Source organism: Haliaeetus leucocephalus, unplaced genomic scaffold, assembly GCF_000737465.1.
Source record: "Haliaeetus leucocephalus isolate CR32 unplaced genomic scaffold, Haliaeetus_leucocephalus-4.0 Scaffold140, whole genome shotgun sequence".
Taxonomy (NCBI): domain Eukaryota; kingdom Metazoa; phylum Chordata; class Aves; order Accipitriformes; family Accipitridae; genus Haliaeetus; species Haliaeetus leucocephalus.
In genome coordinates this window covers 3,501,030-3,512,948 of record NW_010972576.1, presented here as the reverse complement: position 1 = coordinate 3,512,948, position 11,919 = coordinate 3,501,030, and the positions used below count along the sequence as shown (strand labels likewise).

General features: G+C 36.7%; 1 protein-coding gene across 1 annotated transcript in view; it reads left to right on the top strand.

Annotated features, from left to right (window-relative positions):
• Nucleotides 1-527: 527 nt before the first annotated feature.
• Nucleotides 528-11,919, top strand: part of RXFP1 (relaxin/insulin-like family peptide receptor 1) — a 31,104-nt gene continuing 19,712 nt past the window's right edge. The window contains exon 1 of the mRNA XM_010586092.1: nt 528-666. The gene's annotated coding sequence lies outside the window, so the exon portion shown is untranslated. The remainder of the gene's footprint in view (nt 667-11,919) is intronic.

Genomic DNA, 11,919 nt, shown 5'->3' with positions numbered 1-11,919 from the left:
CTTGTTCTTTGATCCTTGATCAGTGTCATCTAGTAATTGCTTTGAAATTAGGATACATTTAAAAATATAGAATTCTGACTTTGTGTAAAAGGACTTATCTATCTGGGTCTAAAATTTCATCACAAATTAATATAATCCATATCTGCATAGCTAATCTGGTATATTGCTGTAATAATTTCTACTGCAAAGTGAAACAATCTTTTTAAATAGTGACCTTAGGTCATTTGTCTTGTATGATTAGCATTTTCACCTTATTACTAGGATGCGTGGGGAGGAATTAACTGGTTGCTTTATACCAAGGCAAATTTTAATTAGCTGATGATATAAATGTTTTTGCCTAGTTAAGTACTTAATATACTATTGTAATTGCATGTCCAATGAACTAATACATATTTATCGCTTGATATTCCATTCAAATTCAAATGAGTATTTATAAAAGCATAATCCCAAAGATCTTTAAACATAAAGAGCACATCTTAAAGTAAGCATATTCTTTCTCTTTCTGTTTAGTCATCCATGACTCTTTTGAAGATCATGTTTCTGGAGTTGGGGTCAGGTGCCCCCTGGGCTACTTCCCATGTGGCAATATCACAAAGTGTTTGCCCCAACAACTTCACTGTAACGGTGAGGATGACTGCGGGAATCGGGCCGACGAAGACAACTGTGGTACGTGGTTGAGAGTTTTCTTTGTGTCTAGCACCTGCAGTCACTGAAACCCATGCAGTGCTCACACTAAATAGAGAACTGCAGAGTGTTAGGAATAAGAAAGTTAAATGTTTTGCAGAGGATACAGCAGGTGTTTGGTTTAGCTAATAAAACCACCCAACAAGCCATTTGCTAGGAAAGAAGGATGGACCACATTTTTGTTTGTGTATGGTATCAGTTTATCCAATTTTGTCCCTGCTTTGAACTTGTTTGCATATGTCATTTTGATGTGTACAAACAGATGTATGTGATCTAGCAAAGATCTGTGCTGATGAGAGGTAGATGTATGCACTAACAGAGCTTATGTAATGCTTAATGTGACTTTTAAAACTGGCTGGGAAACATAATTTAGAAGAATTTTCAGGGTTTTTCAGAAATCATTTATGTCCTAATTTGGGAGAAAAAACGTGACTGTGTGAGTGTGCTGTGCAAGCTGCACTGCTACCAGGCTTTGGGGTTTGGAAATGTCAAAATCTCAGGGAATACATGTAGTCGGGTCACTGCTGCCTGCTATTGTGATCCTTGTCACTCCTGACCCTGCCGGATGGTAGCTGTGAACTTGACTTGGTTTGTAGGCTTTACCCCTGCTGCAAACTGAGTAGGGCCAGAGCATGGGCTTTGCACTGGCACTTACCTGTCCATGCTGCTTATTTGTGAGCATGGCCCCAGCACAGCTTTATTCTGTGCTGAGCAGTATTTCTCATGCAGTGCCTGGACACAGCTCAGAGGGTGGCACAGACCTGAGATAGTCTGGCAAAGGCCTCCCTGTATTTAGTGAGAAGAGAACTTAGGCATTTGGTTGTGAGCTATGACCACAGGGACAGAAAATCAGCCCTAGCACATTTTATTTACTGGTATTGTCAGCTTACTAACAGCCTGGATAGTTTCAGAGTTACTCTCCAGACCTGCTGATCTATGGCAGATGGGGAAACTAGACTTCCTATTTCTTGGTAGCTTGCCTGTAGCCATGGAGGGCAGCCAGATGCTTGCTGCCCTGACTCACATGATGCTTCCAGCTCCCCAGAGCCAAGCAGGTGAACTGTTTGCCTGTCCCAGCCAGGCATGCTGCCATTCAGAGGTCTATGTTGGGGGTGGTGGTGGTGGAAATTAAAATATTAAGTGAAAATTCCAACTTCCAAACTATGTATACTGAAAGAAATTTTCTGAAAGAAATTTCAAACAAAATATGGTATTTTTCACAAGCCTTCTCAACAAAGTCAGTGAGGTTTTGAAAATAGTTGTTCTTGTGTATCTGTGAAGCTGATTTTTATACCAATGGGTAGTATTTTGTTCTTATACCTATCAAATTTCAGGGTCTTACTCCATATGAAAGTCACTTTTAATTCTAGTCCCATCTAAAGGACCTGCAGCTTTTTCTAGTTTTATGTAATTTGCTGATGCCATAAACATACTTTCCGTTGCCAGTAATCAAAATTCTGAACAAAATTGGCTCTTGTTCTCTTCTGTAATTATCCTGCCCTGCAGTGGCAGAAATTGCTGATGGTGGTGCCCTCGTATGTTTAAGAAGTCCAAGCACTGTAAACAGTTGGTTTATCCCTGTTTCTTTTCTGTATAGTACCAGAAAGTCTATCGCACAAGGACTTGCTAAAAGTGTACCACTTGATCAAATGGCAATTAGGATATACACAGTTTCGTAATGGGATGTACAAGACAGTATAGTTTGCAAGAAAATTCGGCTGTGATATAGAATCCTCTTCTGGGTATAGTAATTCAAGAATGAGTTAGCGTTAATTTCTGAAAGCCTAAATTACAAAAGCTGAAGAGTCATTGTATAGACTTACTGGGAAAACTGTGCTATTAGTGTTTTTCTCATATCTTGACCCCATATTCTCATTTAGAAATGCATGCCTTGTATAATGCATTACGGTCATACTCATCAGTAATGTTCTCAAAAAGTGGCGTTGCAGTCCAACTTTGTTGTTCAAGTAAAGAAAAAGTCAATTCCTTGCCTGAGAATATGGAGTGTCCTGATGAGATTTTCTGCAATGCCCCTACACTGTAGTAAGTGTGGAGATTTTTGTGGGATAGCTCTGTTTTGTGACCATTCATCTCGCTTAAAATCCAAGAAAGGAAGCCTCATTGATTAGCTCCCAAGACGAAGAAACTATCCAGCTTTTTTTTTTTTTTTTCTGCAGTTTCCCAGGATCACTTCAGTATGCCTGCCTTATGCAAGCAATTATATCTGGTTCCTTCTACCCATTTTTTAAATTTACAACTAGTTTTCAGTTGAAGTCATTGCTCCTGGTTACAGAAAAGCAATTCAAAATGAAATTATTCCAGTGTAGTAATTGTTTCATGCAGTACCATTGGAAATTTTAATCTGATCCACAAGGTACTCTAATTAAGTAGCTTCTGCAACTTCTAAATTCTTGCACACTTTCATCTTGCATAAATTTAAATAAGAGCTTTGAGATGGCTAGTCTACAACATTCAACCCAGCAAGTGTGGGAAGAGAAAAAAATCATTGCAGACCCTCAAAGGAATTCAGAAATACTTTTTTTTTTTTTAATGCATATATCTCAAACAAAGCTAGGTAAAGCAGCTGCTTTACTAATGATTTCTTCAGTGATGATAAAACACTATCTTAAGCCTACAGAAAATGTTATAGTGAAGACTTGCATATATCTTATGTACAAACCAGTATTACAACATAAGGAAACACAAAGCAAAAATCTGTCGTGGACAATAGTTCTTTCTGTGATGGAAAGGACAATACTGATGAAGAAGAAAAGGAAAAAACCCTTCTTTTGACAACCATAATACTACTATTTGGGAAAAAAAAAAAACAAAAAAAAACCAAAAAACAAAAAACAGGTACTCTAAACATAAGAAAATCCAAAGTGTAGCTGTTCAATACAAGCCCGTAAGTGTGCTGAATATTAACAGCAACTGCAATTACTGAAATAGCACTTTTAAGAAACATCAGTGAAGGAAACAAGCAGGAAGTAACTAGCATAAAAAGCACACATAGATCTTCGAAGAGAGTTACTTTGTAAAAGTCCTTTTAAATGCCCTTGAAACAGAAAGTAAAAGGCTTCGGTGCAAAAGAGACCAACATGACAGGAGCCTCTGAAAATACTGAAGCTAGTCACTCCAACTATCTTGTAGCAATTCTGTCCATTTCCTCTTTTAATGAGGAAAGTTCTCTTGTTCCCCACTTCATTCCTATAGAAATATTTACTGTTGTAATCTTTGAGATGATTTGCAATATTAGTCGTGTTTCATGCACTGCATGCCCAGTAACAGCAAAACATGATTGCAAATATTTCAAACTAAACTGAATCCTCACTGAGAGATGTGTTTTCAGATGTGCTGTAATCGCCGTTCACACCCAACCCAGGCATGTAAAGATTGGCTTCATGGTGCCTTCTTCAAATCTGCTTCCTCTTTCACTTCTACCATGCTCTCCATGTCCAAACAGTAAACATAAAACTAAGGTCCAGAGAAGTGAAATGACCTGAAATGAGCATCATAGGCAGAGTTGGGAACAGACTCTAGCACCAAGTTCTTAAAAAGACCGAGTACGTTGTTAAACAGTTTAGCCTGTATCACGTTTCACTTGGAATTATTTTTGTATCTGTTAGCAAAACTCAAAATGTGTGGAAAAAAAAAATAGCAATTCCAGCATCCTTCTGTGCCCAAGCTTGATTAAAGCTCAAATTCACAAAGCATGGCACACTTGAGAGTGTTTTGTCCTACTGAGACTATGTTTGATTTCAAATGTAATGACTTCAGCCTAATTTTCCAGGGAAGAGCTTTTCCTGTTTATTTACAGCTGTAAGATTTGATTCTGCAGCTACCTGATGTTTACAGATGGGAGGTTAGAACATTTGTTTACTTCATTGCTTTTTTTAAACGTGAGCAGGAAGGATCAATACTAGGCACAATCACAAACTCTGCTCACCTAATGCTATGGCAGTGTTGATGTGGGAATTGTTCCTAAAACAAATAGAGTATTTCTCACATCAAAGACATTACTGCTGCAACATTACTGTTAATGTATTCTAAACAATCTCTAGGCAAAGCCCTCTGAAGCCCAATGGCACAGTAAAAGTGCCAAGTACATATTCCCAAGTACATATTCAGGGAAAGAAGCCTTTTGGAATCTCTGCTTTGACAGTGATGCTTAATGATAAACAAAACAAAATTAAAACTACCAACAGTAGGTAAACCCAATAGCTGATTAATGCAAAACAAAAATAACAGAACAGTATTTTGAATGTAGATTTGCACTGAGTCCACATGTGTTTTATTGTCTTAACGTGCATGTTTGTTCAGATGAACAAAATTTTTTCAAAATACCAACTCTGAGTAGCTTCAGAGGGAAAAAAAAATCCTTAATCTGTTCCCTAATTAAGTATTTAAATTTTAAAACTTACACATAAGCACTTTATCTTTTCTTTTTTAAAGCTCTCTGATATGCCATCTACTTAGAGGGCTGAATGAGCAAACTTTTGTCCTAGATAAGGGTCAGCTTTCTCTGAATAAAATTTTCCTACTATTACACACAATGATAAAAGTGTAATGTTATTAGTCTAACAACTTTTGTGTAATTATCTCTTCTAGATACATCACTGGGTCAGTTATAATTTTCTAGTCATTTCATGCCAATTACAAAGTGCTGCAAAAATGCTCAATACAGTTAAATTTTAAATCACCGAAAGACTGAATACTTGCTTTTCCTGTGTGATCTTCTAAGATCTTTTTTGCAATTGACCCTAATATTCCAGCCATTCTGCTGGATAGTCAGCATGATTTGTTCATCGTAACTGTAAATTAGCTGTGATGCTAATATGATGCCAGTTCTTGGGGAGAAGCCTCCCAGTAAATTGCAGTGTAACTTACCTCAAATTTCTTGTTCCAAAACCACCCATCAGCTCTTGAAATTAGTTTGGTACAAAGACGTAAATGGAGAAATACAGAAACATAAACAGTCTTAAAAGGTACTGAGCTTTTCTCCTTTCAGGGGAAACTCTGGACATCCTACCTGGCCAATTGAAAGCATACTTTATGATACGTCTTGAAGTCTAAGATTAAAGCCTACTGCTTTGTCTCTAATATATTTAGCACTATGTGTCAGGTTCAGCACTATGTAGTTACAGGTTCTGAAAATCCCTTGGATGTAAAATACAGGTGCACTCATTTCTTGATAAATAGTTCTGCTTTTACATTTAAGTTTTTCCTAATTTCCACTAGGGTTTGATAGCACCCAAACATGCAGTCAAAATCTGTGTAGTTATTGGATTTATGATGTTCTGTTTTAATTTAAAATGCAAACAATAAGACTGATGTACCATCTTCAGTCACAGCACCTGGGCTTTTGACCACAACAGGTCTTATGAAGCAAAGCTGAGCCTGGTGAGAACTGACCTGGACTGACTCCACTAAAATCAATGGAAAGGCTCCCACTGTCTTCAGTGAGCAAAGAGTCATAACTTACCTAAATTAGGAAACTAATGAAAAGCTCAGATGTTTCAAAAAAACAGTGTTTGTGACTCGTGTGATAGCCTTCCTAAATAGTAGTGGATAAGACTGTTTGGAATGACTGTGCTAGCAGTGATTTTTTTATTCTTTTTTTCTCTAAGTGAGATGAAGAAATCTAGGTTGTGATCTCCTGCAAATTGTCACAGAAACAGGAGATATAAAATACAGTATCTTCCCATGCAGTCTGTGATACCTAACTCTCATAAATATATGCCTTAATTCTTCTTTTCTTAAGTTTAATTGGCAATTGAGTAGATATGGTTTATGCTTTGTTTAAAATTAGGGTTACTGTTGTTTCACACTACTGAATAGCTCTTATGCTCCATCTCAGAACTGGATGTTGGTATAGGTTCTTCACTTATTACTAGTAAATCTCTAGAGGAAATGATTATGTGCAAATAACACAGGCATAGGTCATATTTAGAATAAAAAGTATTTTATCATAAGAATTCTTAAAAAATGCAAACACCAGAATTCTTATTAATTTCAAAATTAAAATCGCATGCATTGGGCCTAATCCCTTGCACCTCTGTAGACCAGATTGTTTCACCATGAATGGGGCATTAAAAAACCAGCGACTACTGTTACATATTTGACTACCACTCTACTTACTAGCAAGAATAAAAGGGGAATGGAAGGAACACCATGCTAGGGTGTTTAATTTTATCTTTTTTCACAAGCAGGGTCCTTAATTATGTAGAGTAGTTAATGGAACAAAGTAGCCTGAGCTATTTTGAGAGCACAAGTTTCCTCAGTGTTTAGAAATTTGGCTTCTGGACAACTTTGCTGATAGTTCTGCAAAACTGGTTTTTTGGCAGTTTGGCAATGGTTGTAGTGTGTCTGCATTTGTTTTTTAATCACAGTGTCATAGCCACATTTTTCCAGTCCAGTGAAGCAAGAACAGGCGTGCAGATTTAATTTAAGATGTTTCTGACTCTCTGGAGGAGTTCTTCATTGGCTAAATGTATTTACCATTGTGTTGCTCCCAGGCCTAAGAGGTCTCCGAACAAAAGGCAGCATTCAGCTCCCCAGTTGTGAAGTTTGCTTATAGATGTTCGTTAAGCTCTGTCTAGCTCATAGGCTGGAAATCACAGACAAAGGTTTCCAAAAGAACTGGAGCAGGGAGCGGCTGTTTGAAGTCTTGCACCTATTTACCTCTAAAAGCACAGGCTTCATCTGTTACTGTGTGCCATGCAGTCATCGGGTGACTCTCTTGCCTTATTTAATAAGTTATAGCATACTACCTCTTTTTTAAAAGAGCCTATAAAATTCAACAGGATGAAAGTAATAACAATCTATATAGATGTCATGCTGTTTTCATATGTGTTTCTCTGGAGGTCTATAAACTTACAGAGAATTATTACAGTTCTGTAGATTCATTAAATCATCTTTTAGATTTCCATAGCAGAAATCTAAATTTCTATGGGAGGTTTCAAAACATTTATACAAAAGATGTATGTTTTAATATTACAAGATTGCTTATAAGGGGTGAGAAATTTCAGGGGGTCTGAGTTTCCCGTTTTTGCCTCAGCACATTGCAAGAGAGCTTGATGACTTTATATTTCAAATTAATACTAATAATGAATAATGTTATAGTCAGTCTCATCTTTTCCTGGCATGGCATTTTTTTCCATCATACTTAAAATGGAAGATTTAAATGTATGAGACACCATTCAGTTTTGAGCCCTAGATAGTAAATTCTGTTTATGAAGCAAAAAGAAAACACTTGGAAGTCAGCAGCATGTTTAAAATGTAGCAAATACTTGGCAAAAGATCAGATTTTCAAGCTTCACATGGAAGTTTTTCGTATATGGCCGAATTTTATTCTCACTGTCATTGCCATTCATCCACAGTATATGGCACTGAAATAATCAGGTTTACACTGATATGCAAATATCAGCAAATGGAATAGCTTTACTGAAGTGCTGGAGGCTTTTAATCAATTTTGGTTTTGAGATCTTTAAATATTGTTGATAACTAAGAGTAACTTTTACATTTCACTATACTTATGTCTCTTTTGGTCTCCACTGTAGTGGTTTACTGCTAAGGGAACTTTCAAGCACCACAAGGTTTTATAGATGTATTCATTCTATTAGCTTATTTTAATTTATTCTGTCACATTTATTTAAAAAATTGTGAATACTTTGAGCAAAACAGAATAGGAATTCGGATTAATCTATATAGATTAAAAGTATTGTTATCTAAACTAGAAAACTCCCAGGAATAAAGGTACAATATTGAGAAAATATTTATCTTTTGGAAATTTGAGCCTGCCTATTTTCTTAAAAGTTGCACTGGATTAATTAAGTTGTTTTAAAATCAAGAATAAACTTGTGTAAGCATGTAATCTAGCTCATCCAGAGAAGTATAAAACTTATTTGAATTGATTTAATTCCTGTTTAGTTTTCTGTGATTGTATTGTCACATATAAGTAGGCAAGCTACCTTTCAGTTAATCAGCAGGTAGAGGACACAGTCAATGTGCAGTGACACGCAGTTTGGTGTGGGGTAGATTGCCTTTGCCTTGACTGGTAGATGTCCAGTTTTAGGTTCTTCATTTTTTTCCACTTGTGTGTCTAAACTGGGGCTGTGAAATTCACTCCCAGAGTTGAATGCTGCAGGCACTGCAACATTGTTTTGTAAATTCTCAGTGTGGTTTTGGTCTTACTGTAAGTCTAATTACTATATCAGTATGCCCCAACACTGTGGAAAAGGACAATTATATTCCTTCATCTGTAAACATTTTAAAAGGAATTGCTTCTTGTCTGGAGGACTCAGGTTTTCCTTGTTGTACTAAAAGATATTTTTGTGAAAAGCCTGAAATAATTTCTTACAGCAAGAGAAAGTATATTTGAACAACTGGCAGAAAGAAATATGTCCACGGGTTATGCTCACCAACAGCAAAGGCAAAATGAAAGGGTGACACAGTGTCTTTTTAGAGTGCTTATGCATTTAACTGATAGCATTTCTCTGCATAATAACACATGAAGACATGGCCAAGAGAAGGGGAAAGTTGTATAGATAACATCCTGTTCATAAGCTTCATACTAAATAAGAGATGTGTCTTTAATTGAGCAAAGCTGACATTTTCTTGGATCTGTCACTGAAAGGATTATTCAAATCTGTAGTTTGTCAAGATTAACATACTCTCTCATTCCTTTCCCATCAGAAATGGTAATTGACAACTTTTAGCAAGGAACAGTGTATTAATCTGCAGTCAGATAAGTCCAGTTTACAATTACTTATTTCATTTATCCCATGTAGGAAAAGATTTGCTGATGCCTTGTTTTCTCAGATCTCATTTTTTACAGAAGTGCAGCCAACATAATCTGTTTTAGAACTGGCTCAGGAAAAAGCAATTTCTCATCTGAGCTGTGCTCCCCCAAATGATAGATTTGGGATTTCAAGACCAGTACTATTACCAGTCATTTCTTAAAGTGTTTGGAGAACCTCGTCTCAACAGAAGTAAACAGGTCACAAACCTACCATATAAACTCTAAACGATCACAAAGTGATTTACAGTTCTGGCATTGAGTGCTTCACCGAACGCCTGTACTAAATATAGTTATTTGCACAATACATTCTTCTGGGATTTGGCAAAACAGTTTGTATAAAATAAAGACTGTCCCAGGCTTGGGCACAAAGCTTGGCCCAAAGCAAACATTTTGAAGGTCAGAAAACTTTGAATAAGTTGTTTTGTTATATTCGGATATGCCCCTGTGTTTCTAGTAGAAGGCAGGAAAATCAATGCCATGAGAAAAGCATTTCATTTCCAGACAACTGGAATGCTTCCAGTAGAAAATAATCCATCTTCTCTCTTCTCTGTGCTTTTTTTCCCCCTTCTCTTTTATGGCCACCCAAAAATACACAGCTGCCTCTCAACTTCCTTGAAAACGCTGGTAAACTTCCCCTTTGTAGTGAACTACTCCCTCGTTCCCATTAGTGTAGGAGGCACTGCTCATCCTTTTTTTCTGCAGATGCGAATTGCAGTAATGGTCACCTCTTGTACATGCTTTGTCACATTGCAAAGCATTCTAAAAATACTAAAAGGCAGAATAAAATCTCACCTATCCACTCTTCGGTGTCAGAAGCAGGGAAGCGCAGAAAAATTTTACTTTCTATGTTCATTGACTTACAGGAGGATTAGAATTTATGGCTGTTAAGTATATATTCAGAATCTGCAGATAAGTGGTTAGTTGTCCAAAGCTTTCTATGAATACAATTATGAATTAGCCCCAAAATATTTTGAGACTTTATTCCTGACTGCAAAATATTTATTTGGCATGATTATACTCCAAGAATAATCTATTTTTTAATACATCTTTACAAATTTCTGTTTAGAAATCCTCAATGAAAGATTCCTTTAGTCTTAAAGCTCACCTCCTCTGCGTATACTGTATTCCCACTAGTTTATTCAGGTCCCAGTTGCTGGGTCATCTTGCAAATGAAAGTCAATGGATGTGCTCCAGTTAGAATATTCTGAAATAGTGATGGGGAAACATCATTATAGTCCTAACTACAGGGCAGTAGGTTTATAAGGCACTCACCACGTGGCAAAAGATCTGTTTGCATCGCTTCATCAATAACAGATTCCATGTTGCAGCTAGTCCTAAAACTGAACTTCTGCTGAGTATTTAAAACGGGCAGGAGTAGTATTTCTGCAGGTTTGCCAACACCTTTCATTTGTTCAAAATGCATTAGGCTGCTTCTGAATATCAGCTTAATGATCTAAACTGGCAAACTGCTAATGGATCAGAGCATACCAGGTGCTCTTGAGGAAGTTAATAAAATGTGCTCAAATGCCTTCTCTGGGTGGGAAGCTGGCATTCTTGCAGGGCATAAATTAATTCACATTAATTTTTGAGTGAAGAAGGTGCTTTTCAAGTCTGTTTTTTCTCTTAATGGAGCAATTCTTGAAGACAGAGTTTATGGGTTGCTTTGAATCTTTTAGGTTTCCTATTTATGCATAACAAACAACAACTAGATAAAAGATAGTTTGCATGAAGTTACTTAATCTTTCATAACATCTATTAATCAGCATGTATATATCTTTTCAGTGTAGGCAGTGAAGAGGCAGGCATCTCTCAGAACAGCTCCATCTGCTGACACTCCGTAGGCAGGCTTCAGGAGATGCTTTCAAGGTAGTTTCCCTACCTAGCTGAGAAAACAACTGAATTCTATGTAATGTGACATGAAAAACGAGACACCATTTCAGAATGGGAAAAGTTGCAAGGATGTGACTATATTTTATTTCTCCCTGCCTATTTTGAAGCCAACAGATATAGTAGTAATGCTTACTTGAACATAAAGATTTATAGAGAAATGTCCTTGAGGAAATGTATTTATAACTAAATAATTAACATATGAAATGGCAGGGAAAAAACTGTTGCTAGCATATCATAAAAGTGAAACTAAGACTGTAATGACTAGGAAAGCAGAGCCATGCTGAGTGTTCTCATATAAATGTTGTCTGAATGTAAGTATCCTTACAAAGTGATGCTTTCAATTATCACTGATGCTTTGACTCACCAGCTAGCAAGTGCCATCTTAAGAAGCATTTCTGCTACTGGTGCATATTTGTTAATTGAGATGCTTTAAACTACAAGGGTGTGGGTATTGTCAAAGCTAAAGAGAGGTCAGGCTCAAATTAATAAAACTAAAATTGGATCACAGCTTTTAAAGGCAAGGGTTTTTGTTTTGGGGGTTTTTT